Genomic DNA, 23,851 nt, shown 5'->3' with positions numbered 1-23,851 from the left:
CATTAGCCAACTTAGAAGGGTTAATGGGCCATTTGAGTGACAGGAATGTTTTTATGAAGTTGGTATTCCTGGGAATCAGGACATAATAACAGCAGAGAACTTTGAGGGTGACGTCAGCCTTCACGAGTCTCTCCAGCTCCCATTGGTTCCGCACCGCATGGTGGGACTTGGCCCAGGAAAATGCTTTACCCAGCTCTTCATGAATGGGCAACCAACACGAACCAGGCATAACTCCAGACCTGGCTTAGCTAATCCCTTCCTGGGACATAGTTTTCTCAAAGTGTCTTGTAAATTAAAAAAAAAAAAAAGTGCTTAAACTGTGTTTTATTTTTAAGCAGTGCCTAAAAATAGTCTGGTAATTTTCAGATCTCTGATATAATCAAACCAATAAGTTGATAAACACAAAACTATGGCAGAAAATTGCTAATAAGTGCTTGCTTCAGCAACACGTATACTAAAATTTGAAACAATATAGAAATGATTAGCATGGCCCCTGCTCAAGGATGACACAGAAATAAAATTTCTTGTAAAGATTACATTTTAAAAAGGAAAATTGCTAACCATCTTACCTACTTGATTCTATCAAAACCAGGACTGCCCTACTAAACTCCTTTATCTTGGCCAAGTTCCACGAAGATTCACCAAAACTATTGGTAGCTGAGATTCTGGAATGGTAAATGTTTTTATTGATTATTATATTTTAAAAAAATAAAGATATGGGTGACTTTGAGGTAGGACTCTGTCTTTTTAGGTGATCCCAGAGTTCAAATTCATGACCTTGCCTTTGCCTGGCTTGTTTAGGTCTACTACTTCAGCTACACCTCCAGCTCATCTTTTTGCAGGTTATGTTGGAGATGGTGTCTCTTGATCTTTTGGGTCCAGGCCATCTTTGAACTCTAATCCTCCTTATCTCAGCCTCGTGAACAGCTGGGATTCTGGGCATGAGCCACCCAGGCTTGGCACATTTTTCTTTCTCCTTCTCAGTGTCATGTATTTTTTACAGCTTCAAGGAGAAAAGAAGAAACAGAGCTGGAGCATTATTGCAGTCCAATATTGCTAAGAGGCAAATGGAGAAGTCCAAAGACGGAGTACAGATTGGAAAGGGTCTAGCCTTCACCTTTATGTACAGTATGCATGGAACCTGGCTCCATCCACAGCAGTGGGGAGAGGCAGAGACAGGACAGAGTCACTGAGAATTCAACCTGGAGACCAAAGACAGGAAGAGGTCGAGTGGTGAGGGTCAGTGGGCCCAGCCCAGGGTGAAAACCACAAGGATTCAGACCCTGAAGGCTCCGTGACAGAGGCTACCCGATGGATCCGGAGGAACACAGTCCCACAGAAGAATGCAGAAACAACACCCTCTGTCCACTGAAGAGTAAGTACCCGTGCCGTGCTCACCAACAGTGCGATCAGCATGGCAGCGAGGGAACCAGCAGCCAGGTGTGTGTGTGTGTGTGTGTGTGTGTGTGTGTGTGTGTGTGTATACACCTTTCTAGACTCATTTAGCCCATATTTTGCCCACTCTTTCTAGACCTGTGTACATGTCTGCTCCAAGGACACTAAAGGTTTGTGTTTTATCATGAATTCCATTTTGAGCCTTCCCAATGTCCTCCCTTACTTAATTGGCTTAGCCCTTTTGTTGTTGCTGTTGTTGTGGGGCTTGAACTCGGGGCCTGGCTGCTCAAGGCTAGCACTCAACCACTTAGCATCACAGCTCCACTCCCAGTTTTCTGGTGGTTAATTAAAGATAAGAGTCTCACGGGCTTTCCTACCCCATCTGGCTTTGAACCACCATCCTCAGATCTCAGTGTCCCAACTAGCTGGGAGTACAGGTGTAAGCCATCAGTGCCTGGTGACTTAGTCCTTATTTAATGAATCTTACCACATGCCAAGGGTTAGGAACCCAGAAGTGCTGGAGTTAGTGCCCTGGGGGAAGGGGAGACACCCCCCCCCAACATTAGCAAAGGAGCTGAGTGGCTGTTAGGCAGAGAACTGGAGGGAGAATGTGGCGATGCACAGAGGACGGGAATCACCCAGAACTTCGGGGTAAAGGAAGGTGGAGGTTTATGGGAGTGAACCACCAGGCTCGGCACGAATCTCGTTCTCTTTTCCCTAAGTCGACAGAAAGTCACGGGGAACCCTCGGATAGGAGGGTTGATCTGGTTGGATTTCTGTTTTTACAAAGCTTTTCTCTGGCTGCTCTGTGTCGTTTGGAAAGGTTCGTGGGAGAGATGAGGGAAGAAACAGCAATGGGAAGAGACCGAAGCGCCAAGGGCTTTCCCCGCAGCTGACACACCAATGGCAGGCACCTGCGGAGGGAGAGGACCTGAGTGGGGAGAAAGAGGTTTAGGTCTGGGACGTAAAACACCTCACTGGAAAGTGACCACTTCCATTCCGTTGTGACTGTGTTGCCTGCCTCATGACAGCCTCTCAACTCACAGCAAAAGAAGGAATCTACTGGTTTCCATGTTTTCCCCTTTGCCTCTTTTTTTGAGAGAGCAGAAATCTGACATCTCCTTGCCGCCTCCTTCAAAGCAGCCATGTTGGAAGGCTACCCTCACTCCACGTGTCACCAGAATGTTCCAGACAGCATCCACCTGTGACTACCAAAAAGTCCTGCCTTCCTGTCCAAATAACCGTCACCTTGAGGCCCAACATCATGCTTTGAGGAACACTGTTCAGCTCCGTGGAAATAGTAAGAGCAGCAAAGGCCTGTATAGGCAATCGAAGCACAGGGCCCCCTCCCCCAGATGTTCTAAGTGCAGGCCCCCTCCCCCAGATATTCTAAGCACAGGCCCCCTCCCCCAGATGTTCTAAGTGCAGGCCCCCTCCCCCAGTTGTTCTAAGCACAGGACCCTTCCCCCAGATGTTCTAAGCACAGGGCCCCCTCCCCCAGATGTTCTAAGCACAGGGCCCCCTCCCCCAGATGTTCTAAGCACAGGACCCCTCCCCCAGATGTTCTAAGCACAGGACCCCTCCCCCAGATATTCTAAGCACAGGCCCCCTCCCCCAGATGTTCTAAGTGCAGGCCCCCTCCCCCAGTTGTTCTAAGCACAGGACCCCTCCCCCAGATGTTCTAAGCACAGGGCCCCCTCCCCCAGATGTTCTAAGCACAGGGCCCCCTCCCCCAGATGTTCTGCATCCCTCGCCGGAGCCTTGAGGAGTCCCATTCACGTCACCATGGCCTTGAGCAACCTTGTACGCAGACCCCTGGGCATGATGTCATGGCCCCCGTCTCCAGAAGTCCTGCATGTGAGCCATCAGCTAACTGGACCCCAGAGATGCTCCTGGCTCAGACATCGAGTTAAAAGAGCTGAAGCATGCGAGGAGAGCGCGTGTGGGCTGAGTAGAACCTCTGATTGGCGCTGGAGACTGCTGTGGCTGACAAGCTGTCCAAGGAGTTTGCAAGTCACGTAGCCCTCTCCTAGGGACACCTTATTAAACTCTGCACAATACACCCCAGGCGGTAGGTATCCTCTCCTGGAACCCCTCCTGGAGAGCAAGCGCTCTGCTTACCATGGTCTTCAATAAATCCTTGCCCTTTCCCTCCTCTCTGTGTCTTCTTCAAGATCCTAGAGACGCACCTCCAGGTACTGCAGTGTTTCAGTGGCCATGTGGGATGCGCCATTCCCACCCATCCTGGGAGAAGCGTATCACCTCTCCAGATGCCACACTCCCAGGGCTCTTCAACGCCCCGAAAGCTGGCTCCCAATGGGCTCGCCCGGCCTCTCCCTTCTCCCCCACAAGGCCTCCTAAAGTAGATGCAAGCTCTGCCCTTAACCACCTTGAGTACAGTGAGAAGCAGTCAGGTTTTTTAATACAGTTCTACCGAGGGCTTGAGGTTGACCCAATCACAACTCGGGGAAACATTTACAGGCTTACTAAAAGGGGATCCTCTAGAGACTCGAACTCCAGAAGCTAACCTTGGCCCTTCATCCTCTCAGCTAACTCTACCTGATGAGCCCGCTCAGTCTCCTCACCACCAGCCTCTAAATCTCCTTCCTCCCGGCCCCAAACTCTAATCACAAGAACCAGTGGTTTCTTCCCATCCACCATTTCTAATACCATCACGAACAGCTCTACCCTGACTCAATTTTTTTTTCTCCAATCTCTCATCCAACGTAGAGTAAAGAAGACTTGAGTTACCTTCTGGATTAGTTAAGATTTTGTAGTGTCCTAAAACAAATGTTTAAGCAAACACATGCATGTGTTCATATGTACATCCAAAAACATATACTTTCCCAGAACAAGTTCACAGGTAGTCACTAAAATTTAAAAATGTAGCCAGGAACTGATGGCTTAAGCCTGTAATAATCGCAGCGACACAGGAAGGTGAGATCTGGCGGATCGAAGTTCAAAGCCAACCCAAGAAGAAAAGTCCAAAAGACTCCATTTCTACAATAAACAGCAAAACGCAGGGATGAAAGGTTCAAGTGGTAAAGCAAGCAAGTGCTCAGGGCCCTGAGTTTAAACACCAGTAATGCAAGACAAAATAAAATAGCCTAAATAACATAATCACAACACACAGAGACTTGTAGGGAGCCTAATGTACTATTAAAAGTAGGTGCCATATGTATGAAATAAAGTTCATCCCATCTCAGCTACAATACCTAGTCACATTGTTGATCACAATTTTTGTAAATGATATGAAATGCTTCCTCCGCTGAATTTCCCCAAAATGTGTTCCCACAAGATTGTGTTCATCTCTCAGCCTCAAGTAAGCACTAGCAACTTTTAAAGAATAGTTTGCTTGCTTTAAAAAATATTTGTCCACTGGGCATCACTACACAATGGTGCAGTCATAGTTCAAAATATTTTGCAAATTCCTCATTTGAAATTACCTCCAGAGCCAAGAGCACATTCTTTTAGAATAGTCTCAATGGTTATAAATCTTTTAACCAAGAAGGTGTAGTTGCTTCTTAAAAATCAACCAAAAAGCATTTGAAAACAAGCCCTTGTGAACACAGGTCATCCATTTGGGTGATGGTGCTTTGCTATACAAAAACGGGACTATAAATATTAAACAAGTTGTCTCGTGTGAGTTGTAAACTCCTGAAGACCGTGCATTCAACTTTCTTATTCTTGAACTTGAGGACTGAGCTTGTGTATGCTAGGCATGCATTCCACCACTAAGCTACACTCCCAGGCTTAAGAAAAAAATATATATATATATGTATGTATGTATACATATATATATTATATTTGGTAATAGTAGCAATGTCTACAAAACTTGAAGTGATATAACAAATACTATATGTAATAACTTTTTTGTGCCAATACTGAGGTTTGAACTCAGAGTCTTGTTCTCTCCCTTGATGTTCTTGCTTTAGGCTGGTGCTCTACCACTTGTGCCATGCCTCCAACGTAGCCTTTTTGCTAGACAACTGGAGTTCGAATCTTGGTGACTTTTCTACTTGCAAGGGCTTTGAACCCTGATCCTCCAATTCTCAGCCTTCTGAGAAGTACTAGTGTGAGCCACAAAAGTCTAGCTCAAAAAGGGCTTTAAGCAAGCATAATTAGGGTTGCGTCATGGCCAATTTGAAGACCAGAGCCTATATTTAGATATTTTCATCCAGATATATTTATTGAGGGGAACTTCCATATTTATAATCATATTTCTGAATAAAAAAAGGCATGAACTTAACTTCACCCCCCAGAGTAATCGTAGCAGGGACCAAACAAGATATTACTTTTGCCTGTGGTTTTTTACCTTTTTTTTTTTTTTTTTTTTTTTGCCTCATAACACACTTTCAGTAATGTTCTGGAGTTTTCTTTGAAAACCTCTTGGCTTCCATGCTCATACTTATTTAGGAAATCCCTGATGACTTCCAAAACATTCCTATGTTTTTCCTGGAATAATATTGCATACATTTATTTATAGGCGACTCTCGCTTTCTTGCTCCCATTCATGTTTACGAACCCCAGATCGCTTTGCTGAAGGCTGATCCTCACTGCTTAGGGATGGCAAAGCAGCAACAAAACCCCCTCCCACTCACCCTGGCCACGGCTGGAAGTGGTCTAAGGATTGGCTGGAGGAGAGAAGGAACAAAGTCAGCCAGGAATCACCCCAGATGGAATTCCACAAGAGCCCCGGCATCGCCTGGCTAAAGAGTGTTCCGGGGCTTCGAGTGGCAGATTTTAATAGTCGTGCCTCTGTTTTATATCTCCCCTAAAATCCTGAAACGCCATTTTGCAACTCAAGATTTTTCTCATGCATAATTTTCCTGTCCCAGGAAAATTCAAAAGAGGTAATGACCGTAGGCCTGCGTGTGGACTGTCCTTTGTCATCGATATGATCTCCTGAATTTCTAATGCAAACATCAGGAAGAAAAATGAAGAAGAACCCATGCAACAATGGTGGCAACGCACATCCTTTGAAGCCTACAAAGGAAAATATGTGACAGTCCAGCAGGTGTGAGACCTGGACGACCTTCCCAATCAATAGGCAGCAGAGGTCACAAGGAATTGGAGTCACATCAGATCTTCACCTAGACTACTGTTTTATACTTTTCTTTGACTTGCTCTATAAATATTTTACTGCAACTTTCAACGTTTATAGGATCCTTAAGACTTGTAAAGAAAACAAAGTTGGGTAACTGGAAACCAGTGACTGATACCTACCACAGGGTACTGGATTTTTTTTTTTTTCTTCTTCTTCTTCTTCCACGATTTCATTGAGTAGAATGCCTTCTGCCCAGGATTCCTTGCAGGGTGACTTGGAAATGCGTCTTGCAGTTTGTCCCAAGCTGTGAATCAACAGGGGGTAAAGGAAAATGGCTTCCACTTATGGACTCCAGTCGGCGGGCGGGCCTCCCTGAAGTGGAACAAAGAACGTCGGTGGGTTTGGCCCCAGCTCTACAGCTCCCAGGTCTCAAGCATTTCAGAGGCCAAGGAGGCCGGGGGGCGGGGGGGTGTAGTACTGAGAGACCCCAAAGGACTAGATGGCTGGCACTGGCATCCTGCCCAGCTTCCTCAGAACAGAAAGGGCTCGGCCACCTCCCCCTCCCCCCCAACAACCTCAGCCTGAAGCATTCTGGGAATGACAGCTAGGCCACTTGTTTTGGAAGCAAATGTTTCCCAAGGGCCCTCCACCCAGCAGCAAGTTTTCATCTTCTGCTTGAAAAAAAAATAAGCCGAAGCCCCTTGTGGTTTCCAGTGATGTGACTTTTTATTGGCTTTTGAGTTAACTCTACTGCTATCTAAGTTTGGTCTAGACAAATTGATTAATCTGTGTCTTTCAGCCTAGATGTTGGAATGATTACAGCACAAGGCTGAACTGATTCTTCAATAATGAAGCGCTTATGGATGGGATTCTGAAGTTCTGACTGAGCGCTTCCGTCACCTGCGTGCCTGGGTATCTACAGGCACAGCGTTCGCAGTGGGTGAATGCAAGCCCCTCGGATCTGCAAGCTTCCCACTGCTTTGCTTCCACAGAGCACAGGAGCCTTCAGCACACTGGATCTGAAGTGAACATTTAAATGCAAGCAATTAACAGCAATATCAGAAAAGGGATCACCCCTTTGAAGTGGGGGGGCCCTCTTTGAAGATCAAAATGCCGGTATAAAGCAGAGTGCCTGGGGCTCACGCCTGTAATCCTAGCTACTCAGGAAGCTGAGATCTGAGGATCATGGTTCAAAGCCAGCCTGGGCAGGAAAGTCTGAGAAGTCTGAAAACTTCTTATCTCTGATCAACCACCAAAAGGCTGGAAGTCGAGCTGAGATATCAGGTGGTAGAGTGCTTGGCTTTGAACACAAAAGCTCAGAGACAGCACCCAAGCCCCAGGACTGGCACACACACACACACACACACACACACACACACACACACACACACACACACACACATACATCTCCAGCACATATATTTAAGAGGTGATTTAAGCTCATTTTAAAATAATCCTTCCTTGCTGAATGATTCAAGACAGAGTGCCCTTTTTAAAAGCGAAGCCATCACAATATTTATAGTATTGGTGCAGGCATAGCTCCCTGAAAAAAAAAATTTGGGGTGGGGGCCGGGGGAGATTGGGGATGCCTTCCTCTTGTTTTGATAGGGCAATTTGATTCCTTACTTGAATATATTGCGTGTGATTACCACCTGTTTTGAGCCTCCTTCCTCTTAGTTATTTTAGGATCTGAGCTTCCTGAATCTTTGGATAAAGTCCATTTACTGAATTTTTATCTGGCTCTGCCACACTCTTCAGCATAACAGGAAACATGAAGTGAGAAAAAGGAAAACCTAGTGCTATCCCAGCCAAATCCTGGATGGCTTCCTGGAGGAAATAGTCTTTCTATTTTCAATCCTTTATTCTTTTTTAAATAATCTATTTTTATTGTTATTGTAAAGGTGATGTACAGGGGGATTACAGTTACATAAGTCAGTTAATGTGTACATTTCTTTTTTTTATTTTTATTGTCAAGGTGATGTACAGAGGGGTTACAGTTACATATGTAAGTTAGTGAGTAGATTTCTTGTTAAACTTGTTACCCCCTCCCTCGTTTTTCTCCCTCCTTCCCTCCTCCCCAGCTCTCCTCTCCCCAAATTGTACAGTTGGCTCACAACAGATGGTCTTAGAGTACATTTCTTTATGAACAATGTCACCTCTTCCCTTCCTTCCTCCCAGTGTTTCTCTTCTAATATAGTTCATTTTCAACATGGTGTCTAGTGAATATTACTGCTGTTTTTGTTCACCCTTTGTCTCACCATTTCTGTGCTCCCCTGTACCCTCCCCCAAACAGATAAACTTACATCAAAGACAAAAGGTACAAAAATTGAAAACAACAGCAAAGGAGAGAAACAGAAGGCAAAAGAACAAGAAACCTCCTGTTTCCATTTCTTGGACTTCATTTCAATAAATACAATTTTATATGATCATAGGCACATAGCTATGGAGCATTTGTGATCCTCTCCTAGGAATATCCTCCTTTGGTCTCAGAGTATGGTGTCTAGAAACCTGTATAAATCATGTCTCAGCATATGTTTTGTCTTTTAGGATCCAGTGTGTTTATTTGTGTATTTATAGGCATGTTCTAGTTACCACAAATGAGGGAAACCATGCAACCTATGTTTCTTTGGCCCTGGCTTACTTCGTTTAATATATTTTTTCCAAGTCTTTCCATTTCCTATGAAGGACCCAATATCATTTTTTTCTGATGGAAACATAGAATTCTATTGTGCATATATACCACATTTGCTTGAGCCACTCATCCACTAAGGGGCAATCTGGGTTGATTCCAAATCTTGCCTATGGTAAACAATGCTCAGTGAACATGGTTGTCTTGGTAGCTTTAGCATGGCCTGGTTTATAGTCTACTGAATAAATGCTCAGGAGTGAGATTGCTGGGTCATAAGGAAGCTCTCTGCTTAGTCTTTTAAGAAACCTCCATACTGCTTTCCAGAGTGTTTGAACAAATTTACATTTCTACCAACAGAGTAGTAGCATTCCCTTTTGGCCACATCCCTGCCAGCATCTGTTATTGTTAATTTTATTGATAATGGCCATTCTAACTGGGGTGAAGTAGAATCTCAATGTTGTTTTGATATGCATTTCTGTTATGGCCAGAGATGTTGAACATCCCTTTATGTTCCCATTGGCCACTCTTACTTCTGCTTCTGAGAAGTCTTTCTTTAAATATTTAGATTATTTATTAATTAGGTTGTTTCTTTGAGGATTTATTTTGGGGTGCTTAAGTTTTTTAGTTCTAAGTATATTTCATATATGAGGCACCTGTCTGATGCATAGCTAGTAAAAATCTTCTTCCATTCTATAGGCTTTCTATTTACCTTGTTTGCCATGTCCTTTCCCATGCAGAAACTCTTCAGTCTGATGCAATCTCAGTTATCCAGCCTTTCGTTGATTTGTTCTGATTCTGGATCTTTACTTGGGAAGTTTTGACCCATTCCCGGCAGCCCTAGTGTTTCACCTACCCATTCCTGTAACATTTCCATGGTGTCTGGCCTTAAATTAAGATCTTTGATCCATTTGGGGTTGATTGTGGTGCAGAATGATATATCAGGATCTAGCTTCAGTTTTCTGCATGTGTATGGCCAATTCTGCCAGCACCAGTTGTTGAAGAGGCTATTTTTCTTTCCTCTTGTGATTTTAGCTCCTTTACCAAATATTAGGTGGCTATGGGTCTTTGGGTGCATTTCTAGGTCTTCAACTCTATTCCATTGGTCCTCAGGCCTATCTTGTGCCAGTAGTAAGCTGTTATTATTATTATCATTATTATTGTTGTTGTTATTGCTGCTTTGTAATAGAGCTTGAAGTTTAATATTGATATTCTTTCAGGACCCTTCTTCCTGCTAAGCATTTTTTTTTCTTTTCTTTTGCCAGTCCTGTGGCTTAGACTCAGGGCCTGAGCACTGTCCCTGGCTTCTTTTTGCTCAAGGCTAGCACTCTACCACTTGAGCCACAGTGCCTCTTCTGGCTTTTCCTGTATATATGGGGCTGAGGAATTGAACCCAGGGCTTCATGTATACGAGGCAAGCACTCTATCCGTAGGCCATATTCCCAGCCCAGCATTGGGATTCTGATGGTTTCAATCTTTAATTCTTGTCCTAACATGTTCATAAAGGAACTTATCAAGATTTGGAAAGCTCTGTGATTATATTTTAACTTGCTTGTTTCATGTGAAGTACTGGAAAAGGCTATTTTTGAGTTCTGAAGCTAGAACTAACCCTTTGCCCATAGTAGTGGCTGCTCTACTACCTTGCTATACTGCAACACCCCCCCCCCCAAAAAAAAAAAAAAAAAACATTTCTTGAACTTGAAATGTGCTGTAGAAGATACGAATTTGTTTTCTTGGGTTGGTCACTCCACTCACTCATCCTGTTAAAGTAGGCCATTCTTTCTCATCCCGTTTCAGGAGGTAGCTATGGTTGTGAATATTTTCATACTTTATACAAAAATCACATTCCAGGATCTGTGTCATGCACACCGCTTGGTACCCGACGGGATGTGAGAAAGGAAGGTTTGGTGTGTGGAACAGCAGCATCCTGGGGCTTTAGAGACGCTTGATCTCTTTGCAAATGGTCACAGAATTTCATATGACATCGTGTGTTCCCACCTGTACCCCTCTGATCACTGCCTCACTTTCAGGGCCGACTGAGTAAGAGCTATTGATGTAGAACTTCAAGATCTCACACAATTCCGTCGGGAGCAAAGAGTCAGCCTTGAGGACAAACCACTTCCTGCCCAGTTTGGAGCCCAGGCAGGGACGGTGGCGGATCTGTTCCATGCTAGTCAACAAGGTAACCGTGGCATGTATCAAAGTGCAGGACCAATGTTGTTAGCCAAACCCAGAGCACAAAAATAGAAGTTTCTTCTGAAGTTCCAGTGTAAAATACTTTCCATGTTTCCAATTTGTGTGTGTGTGTGTGTGTTTATACACATGAGCCAGCACTAGGTCTTGGGCACTGTCCCTTAGCTTTTTCACTCATACCTAGTACTGCTCTCTCTACCTCTTGAGCCACGCCTGTACTTCCAGCTTTTTGGTGGCTGGTTGGAAATTAGTTTCATGCACTTTCCTGCTTGGTCTCACTTGGAATTGCAATCTGTGATCCGTGGGCTTCAGCCTCCTGAGTAGCTGGGATTGGTAGGTATGGGCCACCAGTGCCTGGCTTTCCAAAAATAATAAAAAATAATTTTTAAATTTAAGTAAAATACTGAGAGCCATAACTTTTCCCCAATCAAACCTGTGCAGGAGATTTTCTAATTAGAACTGCTGATAGGTATGGATTGTTCCTTTCATAAGGAAGCCGGGCATTTGGGTCGTGGTAATCTCACAACTCCAATGAGAGTTCACCCAACTTTAACCTGCCTTTGATGAGACACTCGCTTATTATTTTTTGTTATTTCTCAATAATCACACAACTGGCCTAATCACACAATGAGCTTTGTAATAATGGATTTTCAAAAGAAAACAAACATTTCCTTTGAGGCTACATTCTCTGATGAATTTGGCATGCTCTGATTTGAAGACTTTTATCTCTACATTGGCCAGGGTTTCTCTTTTATCTAGCTGCCTGCCTGCCTGCCTTGTTAAATGTTTCTCTGGCACACAAAGGAAAGCTTACAATATGTTCTGCAGTCTTACTCAAGACTTTAGAAGTACTCAGTGAGCCAGATAAAATCTGTCCCAGGATTTTCTCTCATCCTGACAAATATGCAGTAAAAGTCTCTCTTCTGAACAGTGCTAAAGCAATGATATTCCTGAGAATGAGTGATAACTAAAAACTTAAAGAACTCAGAGAGACCTCTTTACTCAAGTTAATTAATTAGTGTAACAGGTAGCCATACTGGAGATTGAACTCAGTGTATAGTACTTGTTAGAGAGTTGCTCTCCCACTTGAAGTACTCGGACTTCATAGCTTTAGGTTGTTTTGAACATAGGGTCTCCTGCATTTGCCTGGGCTTACCTTAGACTAACATCATCTCCCCGCTGTCTCCTCAGTAACTGAGATTAGATGTGTGTACCCATTACAGCTAGCAAAACCATGGTTTCATTACATGAGATCATGTACTTCACCAAGACCAGTAAAGCCATTCAAGACAACATGTCAAAAGACAGACTAAAGGAAGAAGATTTAGGCCAAAATGGTTGGCTATGATATCACCAAATTCTAATATCTTCCATAAAATTCACTCAAAGAACAATCATAAGGCCAATAGAACCTTGAAACATACACTAAAATAGCAGTTGCTGTTTGGTATGGTAGACATTAGATCCTGGGTTTGTATGTTCATTGGCAGCGCACGCTTGTGAGTAAAGTCACCAGCTGAAAGACTGGTGGAATAGGAAGCTAAACTGTGAGATTCTGAGCACTGTAAGCTCATTAGCCATTTTGTGAGCTAAACTCAATCACGTCTCGCTCTGTAGATTTGTTGGTTTATAGACACTTGTTTACAGTGAGAGATGAGACCAGACCATCTTCCTACATCCCTTCCAACACAGAATCTGCTTCTTTTGTTGGCCTGTATTGAAAAACAAAAAAAAATTCTCAGCTAGGTGCTGGTAGCTCATGCCTGTAATCCTAGCTACTCAGAAGTAAGATCTGAGGACCACAGTTCTAAGATAGCCTGGTCAGAAAAGTCGGCAAGATGTTGATCTTCAAGTAATCACCAAAAAGCCAGAAGTGGTAGAGGTATGGCTCAAGTGGTAGAATATTAACCTGTGTGAGAAAGGGAAGGGAGAGCTCCCAGGCTGTGATTTGGATCCAGCCCCGGAGAATGCACAAAGATCAAAACCTCAATCTGAGATCCATGTTTGCACAGACTATGAAGTATAGTCTATATGAGAACATGAATTTTTTCTAGAATCAGAAAACTTAATCACTTAAGTTTATAGAATATTGTTAACCTCCAAATAGATAAGTTTACCTTTTCTGTGTGTTTATTTGTTTCATGACAGAAATTAAAAAGCTTAATTAGTATCATACTCTAAGATATGCTTTTTTGCTGAAAGCTATTCTTGTATTTTTAATTAGTTCAGTAATTGGCAATGAACTGCTTTCTCTACTTAGTTAACTCCCCCGGGGCTGTAGTATCATTGGAGGAAATTAGCTCTTTTCCAGTCTTTGATCCATGAAGTCCAGGGTCTATAATTTCCCTGGTCTAGTGTCAGTTTTTGGTGAGACCCTGGAGAAAAAAAAATTCTTAATGTCCCTTAAAACGACTTCAAACATTTAATAATGCACAGTCAGACTCAAACATTTAATAATGCAGTCAGACAGAAGGACCTAATATACTTCAGGCATGGAACAAAGTTGAGTACTGCCCATAAAAGAAAAACTTTACATCCAGCTGTCCCCAACAAAGTAGAAGGAAAAAACAATTTAAAGATTAGACTGTTTTCTAGGAAAATCTTTGAATCTCCTTTTACATCTAATCATCTAATTCATTTACAATAGACACGAAAATCTCTTCTTGGCTTTTTATCTAAATGCACATTCCAAGTTGCCCAAGTTGTCTCATTAGAGTAAAATAATAGTACAATATGAAAAGTTTGGCAATAAATTCTCTCCACCCCAGCCTATGACTTATTTCAAGCTATCTGAAAATGGGATGTCCTTGTAGGGTTTGTTTTATCGCATACTGGCTTGCAGTCCCAGTTTCCTGCCCTTTGCTTCACTCTCAGATGCTATTAAAGGGTAAACTTACTCATGCATTTCTTAAAATATGTACTTTGCATGATAAAATCACATTATAATGAGATTTGGTTTAAAAAAACAAAAAACAAAAAGAAAACCCTTAACCTTATCCTTAATTCTCATTGCTTAAAACAAGTAGACCACTTTGGACTAAACTTTATTTTCTATGAGAAGATTCATTTAGTTAGTTAATGCTTGCACTGGGGCTTGAACTCAGTTCCTGGGTGTTTCTCCTCAGCTTCTTCAAGGCTGAGGTTTTACCACTTGAACCAAAGCTCCACTTCTGGCTTTTTCTTTGGTTAATTGGAGAGAAAAAAACTCATGGACTCAGATCTTAAGACTCTGGAGTGGCTAGGATTAGAAGCATGAGCCACCAGTGTCTGGCAGAGAAGATTCGTTTAAAAAATACATACACACTGTAATATAATTTAATATGATTGTTTTCTTCTAGCCACCCTACCTAAAATTTGAGAATTGCTTCACGTCTACAAATGTTATCTCCCTTCGTGAAGTTATAATGATTTGCTACACATTTTCTCTATGCAGATTTGCCGTCTACTTTTGTTCTGCTATGAATCCCACTCTGCAGACATATTTCTACATAATCATTCTGTCTTCCCTATACTGATTCAAAGTTCCATTTCCCCAAAATGCTTCTCACCGTTCATTAAGTAGATCAACTCTACTTCAGCAGAGTGGGACTCTCTCATACAATCTGGGACTCTCTATCTCATATACAGTGCTATTTTCATTGTGTCTCTTGCTTGCCACATATCTGATCATGTAGTTTTAACCAAGTTCCTGTATTTACTTTGGAGCAATATTTCTTTCCTGGGGCTCATTTGGCTACTTTCACATTCTGGTGTAATAATATATCATCTACAAACCGAGGGAAGAAATTAGGAAAACAATCTATTCATATAAAGTATTTAAGAAGCCTACTGGGTTGGAAGTCATTCTCCCCTAGTTGAGATCTTTTTATTTATTTTTTTAAAAGGCTAACCTATAAATTATATCCTTTGGGGGAAAACTTCCTATCGAGTAAGTGCCTACCACATCCATGTGTACCCCAAGTGTGCCAAACAGGACATGTGCTTATCTCGTGAGGATCATTGTGTTCCTTGGGATGGTGGATTCTAGAGCAAAATGGCTGGATCCTGCTCCCTACTGAGCCAAGAGCCACTGGAGAGGGTCATAGACTCACTTGGCCCGGGCAGAATCGCCCTGGTTTTATTGTATCGGTGCCAGGCCTCTCCCCTGCAGACACTCAAAACGATAGCCATCACTGAAGTCCATACAGAAAACAGTCCTTTTGCAAAATCTTGGTTGGGAGGCAGATACATATCTCTGAGTTTGCAAACACAGAAGCCCCATCCCTGAAACTCTGGTTCTCATCAAAGGACTTTTGTGGAGGTAACTGTGGAGTTATTCACGTTGCATTTGTGTTGGGGGGCCTAACATGGCTGCCTGGAGCTGTTGGCCACTAGAACAAACTCTCTCCTCTCTTTCTCCTCATTGCCCCCCCTCTCTTGGTGAACGCAACAGTGGCAGAGCAGGCGATACCAACGCGAAAGACAGATGAACATTGTGAGGGAGGTTGGCTGCGCTTTGTCTCCTCCATCCCTGCCCTGTTCCCCTTCCCTTGCTCTAGCCTTGTTCGACTTAACTATAGCTGGGAAACAAATTGCCCCCAAGACTTAGCTGCTTGAAACAATCTTTTATTTTTATGGTCATAAATTTTGTGAAATCAAAAAATATGGTTAGAATACAATGAATGACTTGTCTTCTCAACAATACCCACAACCTCAACTGGAAAAAATTCCCCAGCCAGGGTCAATGTGTCAGCTGGGGTCTGGAATTTTCCGGAGGCATCTTCACTCGTGTCTTGCGGTTCGGGCGGGCTCTCGCTTTGCATGTCAACCTGCACACTTAGATGAACACTTTCCATGCGGCCTGTGCTTCCCTGCTGACTGGCCTGCTTAGAGTTCCAATTGTGAGTTTCCCAGTGAACGGGGTAAAAATGGCATCACCTTTTCCAACTCGGTTGTGAAAGCTATGGAGCATTCTATTGGCTACAAGCCAAAAACAATCCCACTCAGATTCAGAGAGAGAGGAAACAGACCCTCTCACAGGGAGGAGTGTCAAGAAATTTATAGCCATTCTTTTAAACTATCACACTTACTAACCTTTTCCCTTCAAGGCAAGTTTTATGCTTTCAAACTTATCACTTCATAATTTTCCTGCATGCACACAAACCCTACATACACCTTACCTGAGGGCTCATTTCATGACATTTTCTTCTCTATCCTTATAAAATAACAACAAGAGGAACAACAAAACCCTAAAAGATTTGAGCCCATAGAGAAAGTAACAAGTCTGGGGTCCAAAGGCAAGAGAGTAAGCAGATCCAATGGTCAAAGATCCACTTGACCTGAAGGCAAAATGGTTTTGTGCTATTCAGCTTTCCTTTACTGTAACAAATATCTGAGATAAATCAGCTTGAAAAGAAAACTGGTTAGCCAGGCACTGATTGCTTCACTCACACCCATAATCCTACCTACTCAGAGAGCTGAGATCTAAGGAGCATGGTTCAAAGCCAGCTCAGGCAAGAAAGTCTGTGAGCCTTTTTTTTTTTTTATTTGACAGTCCTGGGGCTTGAACTCAGGGCCTGGGCACTGTCCCTGAGCTTTTTTTTCTTCTTATTCTTCTTTTTTTGCTCAAGGCAAGCACTCTTCCACTTGAGCCACAGTGCTACTTCTGGCTTTTTCTGTTTATGTGGTACTGAGGACTCGGACCCAGTGCTTCATGGATGCTAGACAAGCCCAGCCCTGTGAGACTCTTATCTCCACTAAACTACCAATAAAGCCAGAAGAGAAGCTGTGGCTCAAGTTATCACTTAAGTGGTAGAATGGCAGAGTGCTAGCCTTGACCAGAAGTTCAGGGACAGTGCCCTGAGTTCAAGCCCCAGGACCAGCACCCCAAGAAAGGAAGAAGAAGCAGGAAAAGAAGGAGAAAGAGAAGGAGGAGGAGGAGGAGGAGGAGGAGGAGGAGGAGGAGGAGGAGGAGGAGGAGGAGGAGGAGGAGGAACAATAAAATAGAAGGGTACAATTCCTAGTCAGGTACTGGTGATCCACACTTGTAATGATCAATTTGAAGTCAAGCTGAAGAGACCAAGCTGAGACTCTTATCTCCAGTTAAACAGCAGCAGGTTGGAGCTGGACTTGTGGCTCAAGCTTTAAAGCACCAGCCTTGTCAAAAAAGCGAAGCAAGACCGGGAGGTTCTGAGTTCAAGCCCCAGTATCAGCACAAAGAAAAAAATAAAAATCAGGTAGAGGTCCTAACCATCCTACATTGATTTAGCTTGCCTACGAGAAGACCTGACTGTAAATGGACAAGAACTGAAAACAAAAATTGTGTTCTTTACCCTGTAAATTGAGCCATCCACTAAATTAAGTAAGACTCTTTTTAACCTCTGTATTATCTCAGGAAACATCTAGCAGCTGCTATTTGAGTTGTTAATATGAAATTGAGGAAAAGAGAAATAAAGTCCCCAAATTCAAATCCATATTCTATTCGTTTTGCAGGTGCCCATGACCAAGTTTTAAATTCATTTCACCTGGTTACAATTTAAAACCCACCAAGAGATGGAATGGGTTGGAAAATATGATGAACAATGTGCAATTATGCACTGTATGTTTTTCTCAATTCTCTAATGACATAATTGGCTAAAGGCTCTTCAAAAATCAAATCTGAGGTTGGGGATGTGGTTCTGTAGTAAATCACCTGCTTAGTATGCAAATGGCCCTGGTTTTATCCCCAGCAGTGAAAAAAAAAAAGATCCATAGTGAGGATTGGAATAAATGGGAACATGTTAGTGTTTGCAATGTGTTCAAGCACAGTGGTGCATGCATTTAAATCTCAGGCGCACGAGAATCAGAGATGGGAAGATCACAGTTCAAAGCAAAAGCGAAGGAAAGTATACTCAAACACAAGCCAGGCGTGGTGGTACACACCTGTGACCCGGGGCACACGGGAGCTAGCTGTCACAGGACTGTGGCCTGAGACTGGTCCCAGGAAAAGAACATGCGACCCTATCTGAAAACTAAAGGAAGCCAGAGGGTTGGGGGCATGGCTTACATGGCAGTGTTTGCCTGGTAAGTGCAAGACCCTGAGTTCAAACCTCCTAGTGCAACCATCAATCATGATAGGAAATACTGTCCACCACAGCTCCTGTCATGCACCTGAAGGTTCACATCAGTGTTACTAACTTGTAGATCTCTCCATAGTAGCATCCTAGTTGTTATCATACTTATAAGCGTAATGATATTAATAATAACAATTATGTGACTATCTGTATGTATGATACTAAAACTTTTCATTCTAATTCAACTCAGCAGCATCAGGCTCAGGTTTTGAACTCCGTCATACTTGTTTTGTGGCTGTGTGCCGGTCCTGCGGCTTGAACTCGACGGTCTAGGCTCTGTCCCTTCGCGTTTTCACTCAAGGCTGGTGCTCTACCACGTAAGCCACACCTCCACTTCCACCTTTTTGCTGGTTAATTCGAGATGGGGTCTTGAAGATATTTCCATCCAGGCTGTCTCTGAGCTACAATCCTCAGATCTTAGCCTCCAGCTATGAATTCACTTATATTTCCAACTGCTGTGAGTATATGAGAAAAATATCTGACTTGTCAGTGTGTTTATTAGAAAGTACAGTTAGCATGTTTGTTTTGTATACCATATATCATGTGACTGTATGTAAGCCTGTAAATATTAACATGTACATAGAGAAAATGAGACTTTGCAAATATATATGATATACGGAATATATATGATATATATGCATATATGTGCCATATGTGTAGGTATACCACAATTTTTGGTGTGTGTGTATGTGTGTAGCACACACCCCCATAATATTTGGTGAGAGACCATCTTTCTGATCACATCTTTTGGGGGTAGATAAGAGCCTGAAGAATTAGATAACAAACGTTCTGAATTTTATAGGTGAAACAGCGAAGGACTCCAGGAGCTTTGAAAGCTGACCAGCTTCCCTTCGCGTTTCTCCTCATCTGCCCTTCTTACCATTCCAATTTATCTTTTTCCACCTGAGAGTTTTCCCTAATAACCAATGGGAGACTACATAAAATTTCCATTTGCCTTAATCATAATGTAAACGGAACACAGAGTCACCCCTGTTCTTCTAGCGCCAGAGTTACTTGAGTTTTGCCGGAAAGCATTTCAAATGTCCCCAAATAGAAAAAGCCAACATTGGGACTGGGAATGGGGCTCAAGGGGTAGAGTGCTAGCCTTGAGCAAAAGAAGCTCTGGGACAGTGCCCAGTCCCGGAGTTCAAGCCCCAGGACTGACAAGAAGGAAACAAAGAAAAAGTCAACATCAAGGTTAAAAACCAACCCCACATTGAGCTTCCTTTCAGTGTTGAGGGAATGCAAAAAAATTCTGTAGGAGAATACTCAGCAGTTGTGAAGGGGATTTCAAATCTACAGAACATGGAAGCCTTCCACCGCATAATGACCTTTTGGCTTTCAGGAGGGTGAGCTAAGATTTTGCACCTCTCCCCAAGTCCCCCTTCCCCCCAACTCCCATCAGAAAATCAGGGGGCAGCATCCCTGAGCCTCATGGATTCAATGTCAGTCTGGAAAGCGCGAGTGTGAAGTGGAAGCCAAGTTCACTTAGTTCTCTTTCCCTAAGTGTCAGCTCCACTCAGAACCCAGCTGTCTTCCCCGCCCATCCAAGGAGAAGGGACTTCTTTGTCCCATTCAGCTCATCAAGGAAAACCATTTGATGGGCTTGACAGGGGCTGTTTGCTAATTACAGGGCAAACCTCTCAGCACGAGGTTTGTTGCATCAACAGGTCCTAACAATCAGAGATTGTCCTAACAATCAGAGAAGTGCTGAGCACTGGGGGTGGGGGGCTGGGGGGGAGGTGAGCATTTCCACGTCAATTAGTTGTCAGGACTGCTTTGGGCTACTCTGGTGGAATGAAGGGGAGCAAAGTGATGGGGACTCTGCGGCTCTGAAGAACATTCTGGTTGGACCCTCTGTTGCTGGCTGCTGAAAATCCGGGGAGAGAGAGGTTGGGTGTCCTCACCCCGCCCCTCGGGAGCACACCAGGCCTCTTTTGTTTGGAAGACACCCACCTTTTCGCCAGAAGCTCTCAGTTCCTGTAGAAACCGTGAACATTTTCAAGACAGCCTTTGTGTGTAGGGATTTGCCATCTTTTAAAGAACAAAAGGTTGTTTAAAAAAAAGAAAATCCCCAACTTTTTTTTTTTTCAAGGTACAGGAGGTAAAATAAAGGAAAGAGAACTAGAGAAGCAAGATGCACTTTTTTTTGGTGGATATAAAGTCACAGGGCTTGAAAGGGGGGGCGGGAATAAAAACTGAGAGAAGGAAGGTGTGGCAGAAATGCCTTCAGACAATCCACCATGCTCTAGTTCTGTCTGATTGGACTACATTTCCCAGTGGCCCTTGCGCTATACCCTGGGGCTGGGGAGGATTATTCAGCCTCTGGACTCAGAGCAGAACAGTGCATTTTAACTTCCAGGCACAGGCCTTTATGGGCTGAGTTTCTCTACACTCATCATTTTGTCATATGTGGGAACTCGGACATAACTATAACTAGTTCCAACTAGGCAGGTAGCAATTCTCCCAGGGCAGGAGTGACAGGCCAGGCCTTGGAAGGAAGCTATGGCCTTCTACCGGGGTAGAACACAAGCACTCTGTTCCTTAGACATTCACTTAGACTACTGGATGCAAGAAAAATCCAACTTCCTCTTTTAAGTACTAGGAGGCCTTTGTTACAGCAGCTTAGCTTTTTGCCCTATCAAAGATAGAAAATGATTCTCAACACAAAATCCAGAATGGGTTCTCCACCTTCCACCCCTTCTACGCCTTCTTCATACATCACGGCTCGTTTGGCTGAAAGCAAAACCTTTGCCAAGACAGAAGGCAGTGAGTCTCCCAGTCTGCAAAGTCCATCCTCAGCAAAGCAGCTGGCGCTCGGCTCCAGATGTAGACTGACTCTCCAGCACTCTGTGGAACTTTCTTGGTACTATTCGCTATTCTCACTCATGTCAGAGCCTAAGTCTACATGTGGAGTGACCTTCCTGCACAGGGAAAAGCAGCCATGACACAAAGAATTGGTGCCTTCTACCAAGCGGCCAGCCAGACAGTGTGGATGTATCAATGAAATAGGTGGAAATCACTAAAATGGCTATAGCTTTCAAGACTCACGTGTGAAAAGAAAATGCTCATTCCCCCCCCACCCCCGGGACAATTCTTTATGGATATTTCTTCATAGAATCTGGAATTCTAACCTATTGCTAAGAAACAAGTAATGAGTTTAACTCGTTTCCTGGTGTACTTTTTTTTTAAATCAAAAATAATGATAGGGATCAACGAATTGGATATTGGGAGATTAAGGTGAAGAGATTTTTTTTTAATTTCCTATGTCAAAATGAAGTACAGAGAGGTTACAGCTTCGTACATAAGGCAGTGAATATGTTCCTTATCCAACTTGTTACCTCCTCCCTCATTTCCCTACCCCCCCCCCGTTGCCCTCTCCCCCCCATGAGTTGTACAGTTGGGTTACACCATATGGTTTTGTGAGTATTGCTGTTTCATTGGTTTGTCTTTTAATCCTTTGTCTTTCCATTTTGGTATTCCCTTTCCCTTCCCGAGTTCCAATACACATATAGACAATATGCAGGATGCTAAAGTCAGTTACAGTGGTATTTGCTAAGCATGGTAGTAAACACCTGTAATCTCAGCTACTCAGGAGGCTCAGGTAGGAGGGTCAATGGTGGACACCAGGCCCTATCTGAAAAGCAAACTAAAACAAAAAGGGCTGGAAATGTGTCTCAAATGGAAGAGTACTTGCTTCACAAGTGCACAGCCCTGACCCCCAAACCCCAGTGCTGCTAAACAAAACTATAAAGAAGATTAACGCAGGTTACTAATGAACCTATTATGAGTTTCAGTAGGACTTTCTACAGTGCTGGGCATAACGGACCGCTGACGCTAATATCTATACGTAGCTAAGAAGCACCTGGAATCTGGCTGGCATGAGTGAGGATCTGGATTTAATATTATTTAATTTTAAGACATTTATATTGGTTGGTGGGTGCTGTCTTAGAAGAGCTTTATTCAGGGGTGGCTGCATGCTTTTTCTGCAAAGGATCAGATAATCAATGTTTTCGGTTCCCTGGGGTAAATGCCATGTGGGTACTGCTAATGTTGTGTACAATAAGCTGTAGGCAGTACTGCAGACACGAATGAGCATGCCTGTGTTCCAATAAAGCTTTATTTATAAAGACAGGGGCTGCTCTAGGCTCATTATCAAATTTGGACTTTTTTTTTTTTTTAATCTTCCAGCTACTAAGGCTGAGAAGTTGATTCTTAGCAATGTTGGTGACAATGTATTATCACGGCTGGATATTCTGCTGCTCTCAATGCAAGGGCCTAAAGAAAATCTAGAAGCTCTCATCTCAGATTTCAGCCTGCCGGGTCCTGGGAGGCTTGATAGAAGCACTTCGGGACAGAATAACTCCTGCCTCAGGCCCGCACAAAGCCCGGTCAAGAAGTTACAGCTCCCTGCGGTGTCTTCCTAGCCCTACTTTCTGCCCCTGGTATTTATTTTATTTTAGTTATTTGTTTGTTTATTTATTTATTGCCAGTCCTGGGACTTGAACTCAGGGCCTGGGCACTGTCCCTGAACTTCTTTTGCTCAAGGCTAGCACTCTACCCCTTGAGCCACAGCCCCACTTCTGGCTTTTTCGGTGTATGTGGTACTAAGGAATCGAACCTAGGGCTCCAGGCATGCTAGGCAAGGCCTCTACCGCTAAACCACATTCCCAGCCCCGCCCTTGGTATTTCTATGATCCTCCGAGGGCTTCTGCTCTCATTCAGTCTTTACTCTCATACAGCCCAGAAGTGAAAGGGTTAAAAAAGAAAAGACAACGGCTCTGTCCAGTTCGTCGTGCAGATCCTTCCAAACCCATTGCCAAAAGTTGAAGACGAAAACGGTAAATAAATCAGATTATCATTCTACCACATGAAAACGGCAACTCAATACGCCGAATTTCCCAAAGCCTCAGAGAAGCCATGTTTCGTTTTATAGCCTGACCTCAAAAGCCATAACTGGAAAGAACAGAACACACTACATCCTGATCCTCAGGGCCTGGTGGGGAAGGAAAATTGAACAAACAAACAAGCAAAAAAAAAAAAGTGGGGGCGGGAGGCAGGACTTCATGGCCACAGCGATGGAGATCAAGAGGCCTCTGGGAAAGGACTTGCTTTGTGCACGCAGGCATTTGACTAAATACTAAAGACTCCCTTCATTCGGGCTCATGCTTGCATCTGAATACATTGCACTGTAAAGAAAGGTCTCCTAAGCCCGGCTCTCACTGATTGCACAAGCTTGTTGTAAGCAGAGCCACTTAAGAAGCTGAGATCTGAGGATCACAGTTCAAAGCCAGCCCAGACAAGAAACGCCATGAGACTTTCATCTACAATGAAACACACGCACACACACACACACACACACACGCCCGAAGTGAAGCTCTGGTTCAAGTGCGTGCGTGCGTGATTACCTTGGTCCTTACCAGTATTTCGCATGCAGCGCTTCGCGTGGCAGGAGTGGAAGGGTCTGCCCGCGTGGACTCCCAGGCCCACACCATGTTG

The 23,851-nt window shown here is 43.5% G+C and overlaps 1 non-coding gene across 1 annotated transcript; it reads left to right on the top strand.

Moving 5' to 3' along the window:
- The first annotated feature begins 430 nt into the window (after positions 1 to 430).
- On the top strand, positions 431 to 538 carry LOC125367368. Its single transcript, XR_007214064.1, has one exon. It is a non-coding gene; the product is annotated as a U6 spliceosomal RNA (small nuclear RNA).
- The last annotated feature ends 23,313 nt before the right edge of the window (positions 539 to 23,851 follow it).

This window comes from Perognathus longimembris, chromosome 18 (assembly GCF_023159225.1).
Source record: "Perognathus longimembris pacificus isolate PPM17 chromosome 18, ASM2315922v1, whole genome shotgun sequence".
NCBI classification, from domain to species: domain Eukaryota; kingdom Metazoa; phylum Chordata; class Mammalia; order Rodentia; family Heteromyidae; genus Perognathus; species Perognathus longimembris.
This window is presented reverse-complemented; position numbering and strand designations above follow the sequence as displayed.